Source organism: Triturus cristatus, chromosome 7, assembly GCF_964204655.1.
Source record: "Triturus cristatus chromosome 7, aTriCri1.1, whole genome shotgun sequence".
Classification (NCBI taxonomy): Eukaryota; Metazoa; Chordata; class Amphibia; order Caudata; family Salamandridae; genus Triturus; species Triturus cristatus.
This window is the reverse complement of record NC_140590.1, coordinates 1,605,548,948-1,605,568,652: the sequence shown is the minus strand read 5'-3', so window position 1 is coordinate 1,605,568,652 and position 19,705 is coordinate 1,605,548,948. Positions and strand designations below refer to the sequence as shown.

The window sequence follows — 19,705 nt, the reverse complement described above, 5'->3', positions numbered from 1 at the left end:
ACATAAAGGAGAGAAGGGAAACTAAACTAAGACAGGAGCCCGAAACCTCAGGCCAGTATGCTGTTAGGACCCCTTCTTTGCTCTACCCTGAGTTGTCCTCCAAGCAGCGAACGAATGATGAATTACTGTTAGGTCCCCCGATCATTTACATGCCCCCTCCATATGCACCCTCCCAGTCAGTAGCGCAACATCTACAACCCCCGAACACGAGCGAAAGCAGTACAGAGGCCTCGGTCCTCACGGCCTCCGCGCCGGCCGAGCCTCCTGTGCTGGACAAAACGTCGGCTATAACGTTAGACGACCCAGAGATGAGAAAGAAAGAGTCCACCAGAATGAATCGGCTAGCGAAGGATGAACGAACAGGAATCGACAAGATAGTAAAGGCACTGGTAGGATCCTTTTTGACCTTACAAAAACTAAAATAACGCTAGGAGTTAGCCCTTTGTGGGACATCTGAAACCAAGGGAAGGAGTCAAGCTCACGGTCGAGACGACCACGAGGTAGCCCGACTCCATTACTCTCGCTACCTAAACATGTCTGCCCTACTGCCCACCCCGCCCAATAAGCATGACAAAATCCCGCACAAACGGAAGCCTGCTGACACCCACCATCGACGTCACCAAACTAGGGCTAGATCGCGCACAATTGGGCTATGTTATTTTTCCGATTGCACAGTAACCTCCTTGTGCTCGTCATCAGATTGCAAATATGTACAAACACTCCAACGAAGTAGTATAGTTATAACATTTTAATAACTTATAGGATATAACAAACACACCAACAGGGTAAACCGGTTAAAACACGTTTTAAAACAACAATTTACATGACAGTCTGCTGCAACCTCCATCCCAAAGCCTTAACGTCCACGTGACACCGTCCTCGCCTCTCCTTCCTCGAAATTGCAACATTGGCCTGTTTTGGGCGGTTCTTTTAGTCGGCTTTGGGCTATAAAAGCCATGCAAAAATCCATTGACCTCAGTGGCGGACGACTGTGCGAATAGGCCGGAGGCTATACGAAGCGCCGAAGTTCTGGCAACCCCAAGGCGGAGCCCGCCACGCTGTGCGGGCCTTTCCGCTTTCTCTTCTTCTTTCTTTAATGAGGGCTGATGCCCTGGCGGGGGGAGGCGACGCAGACGGGCCTCCCCCACCTCCCCAGGTGGAGGCTCGCCAGGCACCCCAACCATCTTTTTCATCGGCCTGCTGAATTTCACCCTGGCACGCTGTGCGGATCTTCCCATTGTCTTCTTCCTCCAATAACGGAGGGGTGCCCTGGCGGGGGGAAGCGACGCGGACGGACCTCCCCCACCTCCCCAGGTGGAGGCTCGCCAGCAGATGAGGGCACCCCAACCGTCTTTGACTCACCGGCCAGCTAAGCTGCACCCAACCATCTTTTTCATCGGTCTGCTGGATAGCACCCTGCCACGTCGAGTGGATCCTCCCATTCTTTTCTTCTTCCTTCAATAACGGAGGGGTGCCCTGGCCGGGGGAAGCGACGCGGACGGGCTTCCCCCGCCTCCCCAGGTGGAGGCTCGCCAGCAGACGAGGGCACCCCAACCGCATCTTTCACACGTCAGCCAGCTGAGTTGCGCCCTGCCACTTCATTCGCCGTTCGGCTGAGCCGGCGCCCCTGCACGCGGCCGCCAGGCAACCACCGGGTTCACCAGGACTGCCGCTAGCACCCGACGTGAGGAGTGGGCCCCCGCAGCAAGGTAATCGGGGACCCACCCCGGTGGTGATACCATCCAAACTGCTGTCGTCGCTGCTACTGGAATCACCCCGGTAGCAGTACCATCCGAACTGCCGCTGTTACTGCTGCTGGCTCCTCTCCGGTGACTGTACCGAAGAGCTGCTGCTACTGCTGCCCTTGAACTCCGGCGGTCGACTCCTCCGGATCCAGGCCTAAAGCCCACCATGAGACAATTCTGGACTCGAAAGCTTGTCTGCTTGGGCATGGGCCCCACCCTTGACAAGATGCTCCCCTCAGCCTTGCAGAATCGGCTGGAGTCATTTGACACTCGACTCCCGCGGACTTCCGGTAAGGACAAACCGCCGCCATTGCTCTTTGCCCCGGACGGCAGCCACCTTGCCTCCGCTTAGTGCAGTGAGAAAGACTGGTTCGAAGCGTTGGCGGAAGAACCCGCCTCCTGCCCCGCCCCAAGAACGAACCATGGCATTTCTACAGGGTCGCAGTGACGCCATGCTGACGCAAAATTGACGCTAACGAAAGTTCTCGAACTACTGAAAGGGATTCTGGTCCAACAGCAAATTCATGGAAAGACTTAGACTGTACTCTGGCCCGACTTCGCCCCAAGATGGCGCCGATGTAGGAGAGGCCTACACACCCTTGTGGCGTCCCAGTCACGTGACATTTGTGTTAAACAGATATATATATATATATATATATATATATATATGCGATGCTTCCACACATGATGGTCGGGGAGGGGCGGCAAGGGAACCGATTTTATGCCGTAGTAGCGTTGCTCATGACACTCGACGCCTCCCCACCACGTGGCCGGCCTGAACGGTTGTAGGCCCGTATCTTGTATGCTGACATTGTTTTAAATAAAGGGTCTCTTGAAAGAATTACGGAATCAGTACCATGACTAATCACATAGGTTGATAGAGATCTCTTCATTTGAATAAATGATTGTTACCCCCAAGCAATAGAAAACAGGTAATGCAGTCCCCATTTGCCTGAATCTTTTTGATTAACGGAATTTGTACCCATCACACCTATCTTTTCCACGAGTTGTTAAACCATGGTCAACCATAGCTCAGGGTATATGCCGAACGCAAGGTATGGTATCTTGCATCCTAATACACGACCGATTGAGAAATGCATATATGACAAGGGAACCCGAATTTAGGAAATGAAATAAATTAGAGCATCTTTGTCTCGGACAAAGAGAATAATAGGTCTGTGGTATCACCCATTCCTGCGACTAGCCTGGTACGTGGTAAGTAGAACTTTTTCGTGTCTGCGCGCGCTGGGGTACTTTGAATACTGCACATCCCCTCCCCTCTTTTTTCCCCTCTATAGGTCACGACAAAGTTCCGACTGAAGAGTGGAATGGACATGGACCGCACAGAGTTCAATATCAGGGAAAAACATAGACAAACGTTGTGAGATAGTGCGTAAAATTACAGACCACCATTAGGAACATGAAAAAGTGTATGATATGATTGTGCGTGTGTTCTACGATTATACGGCATGAATGTGTATGCGTTTTATATTTGGGTCACTTGAAGAGAGCGTCACTGTATGATTGAAGCACTCGTCCACCGATCAAAGGGAGGAGAATAAAGGGTCCGACACCCCCTAGGATAAACTACAAAATACTGAAAGTACGCAGCATAGAAAAAGAGGACAGGAAAGGAGAGGTCCCGATGCTCAACGTAGCCCTGAGTCTCCATCTTAAGTTTCTGCACTTGATGCATGTACTGTCACACCCTATCCGGCATTTGTGTGTACGTGATCACCGAACTTATGTCTTTTCCCCGCTTGTGTTTTCTTACATGGAACAGACCCATGCTACTCCATGTTGTGTGTGCACCAAGTGGCCTATTTTCTTACCCATGTCTCTCTCGTTTTGTGTCGTATGTATGCCAAATAGCCTACTTGATGCACCTCACTCACTCACTCACTCACTCACTAAAAAGCCTTCTTACCCTCTTTTCTGTTTGAATAAATTAACGACACATACCTTTTCGGTAAGTGTATAATTGGCCTGAACACGGTGGTGTTCGAACAAATTGACAGAAACAAAACGACCATACTTTACCACGTTACTACCTCTCCTTTTTGCAAATGTTGAGCCTAATCGGCTGAGAAAGAAAGGACAGGTAAGACGACTGATGTCCCCCAATCTGACCCTCAACACGGGGACTATATGTCAGTGTTTTTTTTTTTTTTTTAAAGGGACACCATCTCCACCGCCCAGAATTACCCCCGCCCAATTACCCCGAAATAGAACGTCTAAAGCACCCCACCCTCCCAAGATAACCCCAGCCCTATATTAGCCGCCTCACTAATAATACATCGCCTAAACTGTTAAAGGGTTACCTATTGTCGCCAGCAAAAATAATGCTTAGCCTATGTCCCTCCCCGAAATGGATACTCGTGAACCCGTGACAGTAGCACCTCGCACTTTCTTTTCATAAACTTAGCAGTCCTCGGAAGGATATATATATTAACAAAACTTGTGTTGAGACGAACAAGCCTCTGCCGGAGAAGCCGGTTCGAATTTTTAATAGACTAGAAGGTTGACAGATGTCAGGCTTCCTGCAACCAGTATCGGGCGCAGGAATCGGCACCTAAGGGGCCAGACGATGGACAGAGACACCCACAGAAACTTGCACCACAGCAATGATTAATAGATTAGTAACGCACACACTAACATCAGAGTTAAAAGACACCAATCATGCAGCAACCGATAAAAACATGTCCGCAACTACTCGGTGGTTGGGAGAGAGGATGAAGTATGTAAATGTCTTCCCTGCCAACTCTCTAAGACTTTTGTTTCTTGTACCCATTTAAAGATAACGTGCTGCCATCGGAAGGGAGGGGTCGGACGTGACGCACAGCCTGGCTGCAGACCTTGGAACATCTATGACATCGACCAAGGGGGAGGCTACGAAGCAAAAAGGGCGTGGGACGAGACACCATTTTCAGGATGATAAGCGCGAGGGGCTACATCGAGACCCCCTGTTCACCGACCAGCGTGCCTGAAGTCTCAACCCGTCGGGCCCGATTGGTGGGCCCAGTGCTGGAAGATTCTGCTCCCCTTGGTCCACATTTTTGATCTGATCCCACTCCACCCCCTCTTCCCTCGGCGTCCCGAAGCACGTCACACCCTTCTCTCTCTCACCATCTTTTATATGGATTATGAATCTGACCTACCCACAGAAGAACAAAAGGCAGGTACCCTGTCTCAAAGTACCTATGGTGAACTGTGTTAATGAACAGGGCTGTGATCGGAGAACAATGAATGATCACACCCTGCAACGTGAGAAATTGGATTTGAGCTGGACCTTAGCTCCACCGCCGGTGCTCAACAGTGCCAACGAAAGAAGAACAACAATGAGAGCTTACCAGTGATAGCTCTTCATAAAAAGGACACTGGAAAGAAGAACCCATGTCAAAGTCGAAAATCCTCTCCCAACCACCTTTTTATACTAACTATCTTCTTATCAAGTTTTTATGGTGTTGCATCAATCACTTCCGACTGTACACTGAGAAGTTAAGGAAATGTAACTTTGTATAGTAACATCCATACAACACCAGCCATGTACACGACTACACTGTAACTCTGTATGTATTACCTCCCCGCCTACTTTATCACCTGTAAATAACTATAAGCAAATATGTCAGATTACTCCTGCATGCCCTAAAAACTCTGTATCTTTAAGGAATGTACGAAAGACATTAACGATATTATAGCTGAAGGTTAACGAAGAATAAATGACGGCCAGGCAAGCTGGCGAGACATGTTAAAAGGGAGGACTGTGGAAATTTAGCGTGCAAACTGAACATTATCTGCGCCATCTTGCCTCTCCCCAGAACCACGCACCGCGAATGCACGGCCGCCATTTTTAGGCACCCCACTCTCTCCCCGCTCATTTTCGATCACCAGCGCTTTCCCCTAGCGCTGCGAGCATCCCCCCGCGCGCCGGCCACCCCCGCTCTCTCATACAGGCCATAAACCCTCTCCTTCTGCGCGACCCTGCTACGGAACCACATCCGACCGACATCCCATACATGGTCATGCCTCTCCTTTGATAACCTCCTTCCTCTGCGCCCCATTGTCCGAACTGGTCCCAGGCCATCACCTAGCCCTGCGGATGCAGTTTATTGCCCCTACTGTAAGGGAAACACCCCGCATCAAAGGGATTACAGTAGATCAAAGCCCCTACCCCCTGAGACCCGGCCGGTTGCACACACCCCCGGGAATTAGCGGAATTCCCTGCTGCGCGATAGCCATCTCCCACTGCGGGTAGGGTGGGAACTTCTACTGTATCTATGTGTGGGATCGGATCTGAACCAGGGCTTCAGGGGATATCCCCCCATACTTCAAGGGAATCTCAAGAATGTACTATGTGTAATAAAGCAATAAACCGGTGTATAAGAGACCAGGTCTCAGAGATGCGGTTAGAGCACCTCGTGACGATACCTTGCTGTCTGATCTGATGTGTCCGCTACCATTTAACACCTTAGTCCCCTGTAGAATAGAGATGTTCTTTTCTCTTCGGGCCATTGTGTCTCTGTCACTAATCTATTAAAAGTAGTGATGTAGGTTAGCAAATCTTTAGTTCCTTGTCTGAGATTGAGTAACTCATTGTCACTGGCTTGCATATAGGAGTGACGAGCAAAGAGACTTTTCATCCTATCTTTGAATTGCGTAAGATCGTACGAAATAGGATCGTCATTCTCCACCAAGGGAACCGCCCAAAGGGCTGCATTTCCACTCAAATAGGAGATAATAAAGGCTATTTTAGCAGCGTCGTCCGGAATCGAGGCGGCTCTACAAAGAAACTGGAGATGGCATTGATTCATAAACACCCCGTACTTGTTGCAATCTCCATTGAATCTTTCTGGCATGGCTAAGGGTGTATTTGGGGGAGTGACTACGGTGACATTTACAGGAGCAGGAGTAGAAGACGGGGGCGTAATTGCAGATGTACTAGGGAGTTGGAAATGACCTGGTTGTATGTAGCTGCGTTTGAAGCTAGAAGGAGTTTCAGTTACTGACGCCTCTAATTGTTTTTGTGTTTTTAACACCTCTAACTCTGTGACCAGACGGTGATTCTCCCCCCGCACTATTTTGAGTTCTGCTTGTAAATTAACCACTCTAGCGGCTAATTCATTCATAGTGATAGCAGGATTATCAAAGGTTGGAGATTCAGACATAGGGGCATCGAGTGAGGCCCCTTTGTTCATCTTCACTCGGGGGATAAAATTAATCGTGGGCTTGGCTTTCTGTCGGGATTCGATGATCCAGGTCAGTCAGACTAGTATCCACAGAAGCGAAGAGAATGTCAATCCCCTCCTTATAGGATATATCCACCTATGGTAATCAAACAACATCAAGTGGATAGATATCCAGAGGGAGGGGAGAGACCAAAAAGAACCACCAGGGATGCTGTAGCAGTCAGGACAAATGATGGAGAAGCTGTGTGAACTAGAACAGAAAGAAAGGCCTTATAAATATCAAGAATTGCATATAACAATAAATTAAAGGCTTAGGCGTCATGAAGTATGCTTTCCCCAACTCACCAATAAGGCAGAAAATGTAAATCACTCACAAGACTGAAATTCAGGAAAGCAGTATCCAAAGAGATTCTGGGGTACTCTAAACTCTTCGACAGGCAAGAAGATAGCCAGCAGTTCTCCTTGTGTCGTACTCTTGGCAGTGCGCAGAAGTTCGTAACAAAATGAAAATTAAATGTCTCTCCTAGTAAGGTGGTCTTTCCTTACTATAGTGGGCTTTAAGTATTTCTTGAAAACAGTAATACTCCTCACAAAAAAGGGTCCATTGTCTCAGCCGAATTTCCTACTCAGGGGTGTGTTGGTCCAAGTGCTAAGGCTAAATCCAAAAAGCGGACCGGATTCTGCGTGTCCCACTCTATAGTGTCCAAGACTGATGTCCCACGACGAAACGATCTGTGGAATGCCAAGTTTCTGCACGTCTAAAAAAATCACAGTGTTATCCCAAATCCGGGCGTTGTGTTCATTGCCAAAGAAACAATAAAGTTCAATCTTCAGCGCTCCTACGCGCTTCTTTATGGAATCACAACAACCTCCGACAAGCTGCTGTGAATTTAACGGTAACGTGCACTCGCGAAACCGGGAGAGGGAGATCAGAATGCAGGTAGGCTTGTTAACAGCTTGTAGGACTGGATGCGGGGTGGGGAGTTGGAAGAGGAGGTAACCTGCAAAGCGTCCTTGCGGGAATGGCTGACTTTCGGCAATATGTCCATGTAGGCAGGGCAAAAGACAGCGCGACCTCGCGCTGCAGCGAGACTGAGGCAGGAATTCACCAACTGGCTGAAACGCTAATGCGAAGACTCCTCTGTGGTTTCTCCTGATGGCGTTACGTTTCTCCGGAATCGGGCAGGTCTCAAAGGCAAGGGGGCGTGGTTCTAATTGAGAAGGAAGCCAAGCACTGGATAACGGGTGTTCTTTGTTTAAATACCCAAGAATCAGCTGACCAACATTTTAGCGAAGTAGAGGAAAGCATACAGGGTGATATCCATCACAATGCATGATGGGAGAGGTAGTCCTGTGAGCGTTAGAAACCACGGGAAAGGAGCTACAAGAAGCTTGGAGCCTGACAGAAAACCTTGATAATATGCCGTAGAGAATCACCATAGAAGCTCATGTTCACACCAAACATGGGCTTGTATGGGGATTCTCTACGTCATATTATAAACATCGGAAAATTTGTATTTAGAAGGCTTTTGCAAAGTTGCGATCTACATTCTTAATTTTAGCACTTTTGCGTTACATATATCGGGCTGTATTTTATACCGCTCTTACATTAGTAACATGCTTTATGGTGGGAGCGAGGCACATTGTTATAAGAGCCTTTTCTTATAAGGCAAGGCGACATTGCCTATTGCGGGGCGTTCTCTCGTGCTTTTACGATTGTTGTCAGTCTGTGTGCGCACATTTTTATTATTGCCTCTCTATTATGTTGCTGCCAGCATACACATTCTGGGGGATGCTGTGCTCAGTCTCCGTTAAGGCTGTTGCCTTTGCGGTGTCTCACACTCTCTCGTGCTTTTACGATTGTTGTCAGTCTGTGTGCGCACATTTTTATTATTGCCTCTCTATTATGTTGCTGCCAGCATACACATTCTGGGGGATGCTGCGCTCAGTCTCCGTTAAGGCTGTTGCCTTTGCGATGTCTCACGGAGTTGTTAACTGGTGGATGCGCTCATAAAGAAGCTCCAGCATCCAGTGTTTGACAATAGCATGTGTTTAGCTGGCGCTTGGCATCACGCCGCGTTAATTGGCTTCCTGCTTTGCTTAACAATTAATGTACCTACAATTCTATAGCAAGGTCTTTGGCAGACGTCTCACTGGCGCCGTGTGTGTTTCTTTACTTAAGAAGTGCAGTGGGAATGAATCTCGCCAGTGTTTAGTTGGGCTCATGTGTCTTCTATATTTTTTTCCTCACTTTTGGAAACTGCTTTTGTAATATGTGTTAAGGCTATGTTATAGTCTGCTTTTTGAATATGAATTTAGTGGGCATCTAGTTTTGTTCGTCATGTTCGGATTTGTGGTTTACCACTATTGCAGTATAACAGGGCTGTGTAGCGTTGCAGAAACCTGCCGTGTTTAGTTTGCGGCCTTGGCACAGTATCTGCTGGGTACTAGGCTTCTATTATAAAGTAATAAAGGTCAGTACTGCAAGCGGCCTCCCTGTTTTTGTGCTGTTACGTGTTAAAGTACCTTGCTTTTAAAATAAGCTCCTGCAAACAACGTTTTGCATGTGCCTTCCCTTGAAATGTACCCTCCTGTGTAAATTCGCTAAAGCTATTACTGATAGAGCTACTTAGCAACAGCGTGCACAAGTAAAAAGACCTGCAAAGGGATTGCGTTTACATATTAATATACATAGGGGCATATTATAAACGTCTGCATTTACAATTATGTTCACTTTATCGGCAGGAAAGCCTTGATAATATGCCGTAGAGAATCACCATAGAAGCTCATGTTCACACCAAAACATGGGCTTGTATGGGGATTCTCTACGTCATATTATAAACGTCGGAAAATTTGTATTTAGAAGGCTTTTCCAAAGTTGCGATCTACATTCTTAATTTTAGCACTTTTGCGTTACATATATCGCGCTGTATTTTATACCGCTGTTAACATGCTTTATGGTGGGAGCGAGGCACATTGTTATAAGAGCCTTTTCTTATAAAGCAAGGCGACATTGCGTATTGCGGGGCGCTCTCTCGTGCTTTTACGATTGTTGTCAGTCTGTGTGCGCACATTTTTATTATTGTCTCCCTATTATGTTGAACATTCTGGGGAATGGTGCGCTCAGTCTCCGTTAACGCTCATAAAGACGCGCCAGCATCCAGTGTCTCACAACAGCATCTGCTTAGCTGGTTCTTGGCGCCACGCCGCGTTAATTGGCTTCCTACTTTGCTCATTAAACCAAACAAGGCTTAGCACCAAGAGGATATACACTTTTTACTTAGGAACTACACAGCTCATGGGAATAATTATTTCCCCTCAGCTACTGGTATTGCATCCAAATTAATGTAGTCCTAGCCCTCTCTGAATTTCAAAAGAAACCAATAAAGCAACCCTCCGCTATCTGACTCCTCCACAGAAACAGGTGAAGAAACCTCAAGAAAATGAAGGTGAGAGTGAGAGGGCATCTCACGTACGCAACACCAGGGAGGCTACCAGCCGGTTTTCGCCAGTATGCCCACGTTTTATCATCATCGGTTACCCACTCACAAAAGTCAGGAAACTAGAGTCCAGTGAAAAAAGAAAGGAAACCGATCAAGAAAGAAAAGTTTGTTACTGTCCCCATCAAAGAAAGAAGCCCGTGTATTGCGAAGAACCAGGTGTCCCAAGCAATATTTAAAATTGAGTTAGAAACTCACTTAAAGTAACCCTCTTTATTCAAACTAGTGAGTCTACTCAAAGTAAAAGCACTCGATGTTGCTAACCTTTGTAAAGAAGGCCAACATGTTTCATTGCCACTTATGTTTGTTCTGGCAAATTCATCAGGGCATAGGGTTTCAATCAAACACCTCACTGGACAAATGCTTTTATGTTGCGGAAGGGCTGTTAAAAACAGGGAAGAAAACAAAACAGAATAGCCAATTTCTGTTCAATTATCAATTAAAACGTACCAACCACATGTATTCATAGTCAAATATTTTACACACCAATTACTCGTTTCAAATGGAGGTATTTACCATGTAGAGGCCGAGGGCATTCGTACCTGCCTCCACTATACCACACGGGGTTGTATTGAATACTCTTTCCCCGATTTTTAGAGCTGCACTATTGCTAACTCGTTATTCACCTGTGGAAAGAAGGCGTATTTTTAAGAAAAACTTTTTGTCAGTCAGACTTCGTATCTCACGTCGTTTCATAGTGTGTATAGTATTTTATGAATACCCCTATTTATTCCACACTGACACTCATCCATTTAAAAATATGCCGGAAGCGTTCTGCTTTCCATAATGCACCCAATGCGGCTATATCTACAATCATTCGGTTCATCCGATCACCACCCCAGCACACGTTAATGCCCGTCATCGCACAGTGCATTTGTAAGGGCACTCAACCACTGATACAATTCTCTCACCGCAACCGCTATCTGGAAGGGCCGTCTCTCATCCCCGCTTCACTTTTCCTGTTGGAACGCGGCTACTGATATTCTCCTCCCTGAGCTCCACCTCTCTGCTTCCGCCTCACGTGTTATGGGGCCAGAGCTCGCACCACTTAGATCTCTTACCCGCCAACGGCGGCCATCTTAAAGTGTATAGTAGTCCATATAAGCCATTATTAATTCGGGATCTCAGAGCACTACAGGGGTGCAGAAAGAAGATAGTTCCCAGCACTATAACCACGTCTATCCAATAAACATGAGTTCACCCAGATTCTCATCATGTGATCATTGAGAGGTATCTCGATTTCAGACTGCTCATATCATCTTAGGTATTTTGCATGGTGCTGCTGGGTCTAAGCTTAAAAAGGGTAGCACGCTATCTTTTCACCTACCCACGGTGCACCCCCTGTACACTTCAATCAAGAAACCCTAGGAGGAGAATATTATTAATTACTCCACCCACCACTGCATCTATTCTGAAGGGATTCATATTAGTTTCGCGCCTGTCTCCTGGGCATTTCTGCAGTAAAACCCAATAGGTTCTTAACAATACTGTCAAGGGTTCTACTGTCTACTTACTTTGTTCCACTCAATGTGATCGTTTAAACCTACTTGATCCACTTTTTCAGAAAAAATCCAACGAGCTTCTCTGGTTGCTAGGACTTGCTCAATACAATCATTGCTGGCCACTACCTTCTCCAAGACCACCCACTTTAAGGCCCGTTAATCATGTTTAGATTCGCAAAAGTGTTGTACCAGGCGCGTGGTAAGTTTACCAGCTTTAATAGTGCTTAAATGTTCTTGGATCCAAATTTTTATTTTCCTTGTTGTCAAACCAACATACTGTAACCCACACTGACATGTAAGTCTATAGATAACGTTTGTTGTGTTGCAATTTGAAAATGTATTCAAATACCAAATTTTACCGTTGTTTAGGCTTACACACTTGGTCTTCTCCGTCAAGTGACAGACCGAACAACTACCACAAGGATAGTGTCCGGCTGGCACCGATGAAATCCTTTGTGTCACCTGCGGTCGTGAATGTACCAATTTATCTTTTAAATTAGTAGCACGCTTGACTGCAAATCTGGGTTGGGGCATTTTAAAATCTGCAGTGGACAGCAGTGGCCAATGTTTCCTCATCAATTGTCTTATCTTGGAAGCCAAGGGGTCATATGTCATAACCACAGTCAGACAATCACCTGCATCCCTTATGTTCCTTTCTAAAAGTGCCTCCCGTGGTGTATTCCGGGCCCTTTTACATGCTCTATTAATGATCTTCTTGGGATAAGCTCTTTGAATCAATTTACCCGAGAGCTCCTCTGCCTGTTGGGAGAAAGTCTCTAAGGTAGGGCAATTACGGCGGTACCTAAAAAAATTGGCCTACCGGTAAATTATCCCGTAGAGCCCTAGGGTGATATGACTGATAGTGTAGCAATGAATTTCTATCAGACCGTTTTTGGTGGACCATCGTATTCAATTTGTTACCCTGCACCTTGATGTCAAGATCTAAATATACCGCGTGATCATTGCTCAGTGTCCAGGTGAATTTTAGACAGGGGTCAAGATTGTTAAGCCAATTCAAAAATTGTAAAAGGGTGTTCTCGTTCCCCTCCCAGATGCACAATACATTGTCAATATACCTCTTCCAGAGGCAAATATGTCTCTGGAAGGGGTTGGATGACTGGTAAAAGAAATGTTCCTCAAACTGGCCTACATAAATGCAGGCCAGACTCGGCGCAAAAGTTGCGCCCATAGATGTACCAGACACCTGCAAAAACAGCTCATCCTTGTAACAAAAATAGTTGCGAGTGAGAGCAAGCTCAATACATTGGAGCACAAATGTCTGGGGTGTGTCGTAGAACCAGTCCTGTTCCCCCAGGGCCCTTGCTGCTGCCACCAGCATGGCTTCCTGGGGGATATTTGTGTCCAAAGACTCGATGTCAATAGTGAGCAAAAACTGTTGCAAAGCGTCGAATTCCAAAGTATTCAAGACATTCAGAATATCTGTCGTGTCCTGCACATATGATTGTTGTCTAAGGACTGACTCTCGTAAGAAAAAGTCCGCAAATTGGGAAAGTGGCTCAAGGACAGAGGAGATACCCAAGACTATCAGGCGTCCCGGGGGCGACCGTTGAGCTCTATGCACTTTCGGGAGTATATAGAAAGCTGGTGTTCTAGGTTTGTTGTTCACTAGGAACTCTGCCTCTTTGCTCGTTATCCAGTTCCTGCTCCTTGCTTCCGCAACCATTTTGGTAATCAAATCCTGTAGCTCATGTGTAGGATCTCTAGGGAGGGGATGGTAGTTCTTCCGCTCACCTAGCAGTCTCCTTACTTCAAGGTCATAATCTGAAGTGTTCATGACCACAATGGCCCCACCCTTATCGGCACTCTTTATGGTTATTGCTGCATTATTCTGAAGAGTCCTCAACGCCTCCCAGTCATCATGGCTCATATTGCTAAAGGCCCGTCCTTGCTGTTCTAGTTGTTCCAACTTGGAGATCTCCTCCAATACCTTCTGTTCAAATACTATAACCTCTGGGCCAACCACCGAGCTTGGGGGGCAGAAATTAGTGTGCCTCCAACTCCTAGCAAGATCTTTGGCAGCCGTCTAACTGGCGCCATGTGTGTTCCTTTTCTTAGGAAGCGCAAGGGGGGTAAATGTCAGATTAGTTGTTTTTATGTCACTGCTAAATTTGTCTTTTTTTCCCCTTTAAGTCTTATAGGAACTGCTTTTGTGATATGCGTTGAATGTCCGATGTACTTTGCTTTCAATATACATTCATTGGGCATCTAGATTTGTTTGTCATGTTGCCGTAGAGAATCGGCCTAGAAGCTCATGTTCCCACCAAAACATGGACTTCTATGGGGATTCTCTGCGCCATATTATCAAGGCCATTATTGCCGCTTTAGCAGCAGTTTTCTGCCGATAAAGCGATGATAATTTTCCGGCAGACCTTGACAATATGCTCCATAGTATTCTGTTTAATGTCTGATATTGTTGCCTGCTCCTTCGTGGTATGAAAGGGGGTACACTACTATACGCCTTTGCTGCTTATTGGGACTTGGCGGCCTTTACACACTGTGCACATGGTATTGTTCTTTTCTATAAAATACACCAAAGTTTTAGTTGAAAGGAGTCCGTCCATATTAGTGGTACTGCACACAAACATGTAGTTCGGCTGGTGTTCGTGGCCGTGTCTGATATTGTTGCCTGCTCCTTTGTGGTACCAAAGGGGGGACACTACTATACTCCTTTGCTGCTTATTGGGACTTGGCGGCCTTTACACACTGTGCACATGGTATTGGCCTTTTCTATAAAATACACCAAAGTTTTAGTTGAAAGGAGTCCGTCAATATTAGTGGTACTGCACACAAACATGTAGTTCAGCTAGTGTTCGCGGTCGTCATGTTTTTCACCATTCCTGCATACCTTGTATATTTTCCTTAGTACTATAAACATTTAGCTGAAATACGTGCTTTTGATGTTACACCGTATTCAGGAACTCGTTCTCCAGATTTTCAATGCCCACATGCTGTTTGTAGCACCTGCCTATCTTCACACCATCGCCATGCATTTCCTTTACTGTGTCTTTCCCCATTTTATGACTCTTCCTCATGGCTATCGTGCTTTCAATGGTCTATTTAAACGCGATGCATCAAACATTCTTCAGGACGCCGGAGCTGTGGTAGACCTTGTACGAGCTATATATTCGACTACCTGCTGCTGTTTTTGTGGTGAGTTTTAGCGGAGTTTTATTTTATGTATTTATTTTACTGTTCCTCATTATTGTGCATTCTTATAATGCTTGCCAATTGCGCATTTTTTTGTGCTAATTACATGTGTGCCCTATTGGAACTTATACTTTCCTGTTAACGTTCCTTTTACAATACTATTTATTTGCATGTTATGCTGCATTAGTAAAACACTACGTTATTGCACATATATTACTTTGCCAAAAGTACCGTAAAGCTACTCGCACGTAAACAGGCATGCACACGCGGCCTTTGTTAGGAGGCCCCACTTACATAAAACTGCTGCAGGATTTGTTGCGCTTACGCAGCGTTTGTTACAAGCGCCACTTACATATGGCTGCTGTAGGGAGCATTGTATTAGTATTCACACTGTTTTAAAACGCCTATTATTTGCATAGTATATCTTTCAGCATTCTGTTAAGATGCTTTTTTAGCATACATTTCTAATAACGCTACATTATATAGAACATACCTATAATCTTCTGCTTTAGACGTATATTGTTGCAAATGCATGTGCTTTATGCGCTTTGCCTATTCAGCTACCATATATTATGCTACTTAGTAATTAGTCTTGCCATGTATTTACACCCGCCTGTAAATTCACAATCTCCTTTTTAGGTCGAGCCTAAAACAGCGCATGCGCTGTTGCTCGAATTTTTGTAAGGGGATTTTCAAAGTGCTGCAGCCCCTGGCCTAAAGCCTGCGTGCATGTGCGCGTGAACGCGCGCAGCCGCCATATGTCTCCTGGGTACTGTACTTCATGAAGGCGCTTTTGCTATAATCGGGCACCGGCGCTTTACTTTTAGTGTTAAAAATAAAGCGCCTGTGCCACGATTATAGCGAAAGTAAAGAAATAGATGCTTGTTTCTATTTCTTTACCTTTGGTATAATCGCGGCTCCGGCGCTTTACTTTTAATGTTAAAAATAAAGCGCCGGTGCCGCGATTATAGCAAAAGTAAAGAAATAGATGCTTGTTTCTATTTCTTTACCTTTGGTATAATCGCGGCACCGGCACTTTACTTTTAATGTTAAAGATAAAGCGCTGGTGCCGCGATTATAGCATAAGTAAAGAAATAGAAACAAGCATCTATTTCTTTACAAAGAACAAGCATTGGCATAGCCAATAGGTCTCGCTTTTGGGACCTTATAAGTATTTATTTATGCAGCACAATTTCTTTGGTGCAACAACAACTGTTGCATGGCTAAACACTTACAAGGTCCCAAACGCGAGACCTATTGGCTATGCCAATGCTTGTTTTGATTGCAGGGGAAAAACCCATTGTGCCATATCGTCATTCGGATTTTTAGCTGCTTTGAAAATTATCCTTGGCAATAGTACTTCGCCGAACATACCAGTGAGTAAATAATAACATTTTTATAAACTGCAATAGCAATGGGATTATGCTGTTAGTAAAAACAACTTCGGTAATTGCCCAATTTTACAGTTACTAACATCGCTTCAGCAATTGCGATTTTCCGGTTCCTTTAAACCGCTTCGGCGATTGCGTTTTCTTTTATTAGTAAACTGCTTTTATAAGGAAAATATATTTTTGCACTTCGTGTTTGCCGCTGACACAGGTAATGTTTGCTTGTACGTAAAGTACATATTAGAAAAGGTTTTCGGGTTAAAACCTATTGGTTTCTATTACTTTGACAACTTACCACAATGTACTTGCCTGTATTTATTTGCCAGTTTGATAAACGTTGTTTACACGTGCTTTGTTTAGCTTGTGCACGCGATATCTTTAGCTGATTTATTGGTAGCGTGTTATTTACTTGTTGTGGTTGCTTTGTGATTATTTGCCAGGTTGCTAAACGCTGTTTGGACGTTCTTCGTTTACCTTGCGCGCGCAATCTGATTAACTGGCTTATTTATAGCATGTTATTTACTTGTTGCGCTTGCTTTGTAATTATTTGTCAGTTTGAAAAACGTTGTTTAGACGTACTTGGTTTAGCTTGCGCGTGTGATATGTTTACCTGGCTTATTGATGGCGTGCTATATACTTGTGCAAAACATGTTAATAAGCACATATTTATTCAGTTCTATACTAAAGCTTACTTAAGAATATGCATATTATTGCGTTTCAATGTATAATGCTTTTTAAAATACATGTTAGATAGGATTGCTTTTATATTTAGAAGCATCTGTTTTTACGCAAATGTATATGCAGCACTATTAGCTTTTTAGATAAGAAAATGACAATAATGCACCTGTTATCAATACGTTTTAGTATATAGTGAAATATACTAAGAACATTTAATTAGTAGGTACATGGTTTTGCCTATGCTGTTATAGGACCAAAGCATAATACACATAACCAAAAAACTGCATGCTGTGTCTTTAGGAATACTCAGTAGTTTTGTATTACGCCTCCCACTGTTGTATTATGCGCATGCTGTAGTCTATGCTCCGTTAACAAGCATCTGTTACTGTTACAGTACAAAAACATTTTCCGAACAGAGTACCTCAGATTCAGTAAATATTATAAACAGGATGCATTTCATTTTCCCAGTTTCCTGTATGTTTTTTTGCTGTCCGCTTTCCTTTCACCTTTCGATTTTCCTACATGTTTCTGCCGCTCTATCCTCTGCCTTGTTAGTAGCCGCTGATTAACTATATGTAGGTGCCCGCATACAACTTCCTTTTACTACTACCTATACTTACGGTTCGTTTCACCAGTCCATCTTGCTTTTACACTATAGCCACAAAACCAGATACACCTATTATTCTGCATCATGCTGCAATTCGTAACATGCTGCACACCTACTACCCGGCATTCCCCACTTTACTCACTATACAACTGTCTATCTCACTGCTACTTTCGCTTTCATTTGCTACTGTGCCCACCACGCCTTTATTAAACTGCATTCTCCGTTACTTTCACATGACTTCTGCCACAACTCCGATCGCGTTATCATCCGTGCCCCTTTGCACTCCCCCATTAACACTAGTATCAAACTATGGCCCCTACCCCCTGCGGCCTATCTCCTTCTCTCTCTGCAGTACATAAACACCGCAGTGCCACCGCCCTATCTCCGCCATACCTTTCATCCTGCTACAACACCAACCTCCTTCACTTTATCCTTGCTACAACTGTTGCGTCACGCTAAGACTGTGCGCCTCTCTGCTCTACTCCCATTATGCCACTCACCACGTTAACAACACACGTCTTTCCTCTAGACCTCCGCCATCACTCTAACATAATCACACATCTACCTACTGAGTTCTACTCCTACAAATCTCTAAAAATCATATCAGTATATACGCGTGCTCTATTTGTTAAGGAGTGTCTTCTTATACTTCATCTACTTTGCGTCATTTACCAAAATCATTTCGCATATAATACTATGCAAAGTTGAAAAATATTGCCTACATATCATATTATATTTTATATCGAATTTTATATTTTGCTACTAATATTTACTAAGGCTTAGATGAAAATTATTTCTCGGAACTTATATCCTGGAAACCATGCTACTGCAGTTTTTACTGTTACTATTTTAACCATCGCTATTAAATTAGCTTAATCACGCTATTGCAATACGTATTTATAAATTACACTGCATAACAATAGCGATTAAAACATACAATATAATATAAACTACGTGATGATATATTAAGGTACTTACCGTTAGCAGCATTTAAAAAAGAATCGCTACGGAGTTTCCATGTGCGCATCCGGCTAACATTCAAATTGTGACTGTGTATGGCGTCGAAAGCAAAACGCTCTCAGCAGCAATGTGCACGAGCACGCCAGCGAGGTCCTATCACGTGATATTTTTTTTTTGTCCAGCATACGTTCAGCGGTGGCAAACAGCTTTAAAATAAATGCTCGTTGTTTTACCAAAAATAGTCTACAGATAAAGATGCGTTTTAAATATTTGCTTTTAGAATGTTGCTCTTTCGGCAACACACTAAATAGATGCATGTCTGAAGACATAATGTAAACACGTGTAAACGTGTTTAAAGCCTTCGCTTAGAAGCGAAAAAACGTAACAACAAAAGCATAAAAAAGCATGCAGGGTATGTCATTTTAGGAAACTATTTATTGCTTCCATGCGTCACAAAAACACACTTTAAAGTCTTTTACATACATTGTACACAAACAAGCACATTGCCTCGTAGTTATACACACGCACAAACCTGTTGTGCATTATAATCGGCGTTTTGGCAGTAGTGCGTTATAAAGCTATAGTGATTAGAAGATAATATATATCTATCCAGATCGATACTTGCAGATATACAGCATCCAAATGCCCGCAGGAACGACTCTTATGTGAAACATCGAATCAGCCATCATTATCACCATCACTTACCATAAATGTTTGCATACTCGTTAAAATTAATTATTTCAATATCTTTACAAAATGTTGCTACATTGCCCACAAAGATGCACATTAGCTTGTAGCTATAGACTATAACTATTTTGCCATGCAGTATTATCGGCATTTTGGCAGCAGTGCATTGTAAAGCTGTACATGTTATACGCAAAAATTAATATGTCTTCAAACAATACTTGCAAATTACAGCATCAATGTGAACCCAGCATCTGCTCTTATGTCGAACGTTGAATCAGCCACCA

At 44.4% G+C, this 19,705-nt stretch overlaps 1 protein-coding gene across 1 annotated transcript in view; it reads right to left on the bottom strand.

Moving 5' to 3' along the window:
* FAM217B (family with sequence similarity 217 member B) overlaps positions 1–18,881 on the bottom strand; it is a 249,242-nt gene extending 230,361 nt beyond the window's left edge. Inside the window, exon 1 of the mRNA XM_085619473.1 lies at positions 18,753–18,881. The gene's annotated coding sequence lies outside the window, so the exon portion shown is untranslated. The remainder of the gene's footprint in view (positions 1–18,752) is intronic.
* Between the last annotated feature and the right edge of the window lie 824 nt (positions 18,882–19,705).